Raw genomic sequence first — 362 nt, 5'->3', positions numbered from 1 at the left:
CCCCCCCACCCCCCTCGACCAGCGGGCGGGAAGTACCCCCCCTGGCCGGGCCCGGCCGTGGCCCTTGGAGGGAGGTGCTCCAGAAGCGAGGGGTGGCCAGACTTCCCCGCCGGTGAGGGGGAAGGGCGGGGGTTGGGGGAGGGGGGGGGTTTGGGTGGTTTGTGGTTGGTGGGGGGTGGAAAAAAAATGGGTGGGTTGGGGGGGGTTTGGGATGGGTTGGGCGGGGGGGATGGTGAAGGCCCCGAGGGTGGGGGGGGACAGGGTGGGGGGTTTGGTGGGGGTTGGGGGATTGGGGGGAGGCCTGGGGTGGTTGAAGGGGTGGGGATTGATGGTAAAACGGGGAAGGAAAATGGTGGGGGGGT

Source organism: Penaeus monodon, chromosome 24 (assembly GCF_015228065.2).
Source record: "Penaeus monodon isolate SGIC_2016 chromosome 24, NSTDA_Pmon_1, whole genome shotgun sequence".
Classification (NCBI taxonomy): domain Eukaryota; kingdom Metazoa; phylum Arthropoda; class Malacostraca; order Decapoda; family Penaeidae; genus Penaeus; species Penaeus monodon.
This window is presented reverse-complemented; position numbering follows the sequence as displayed.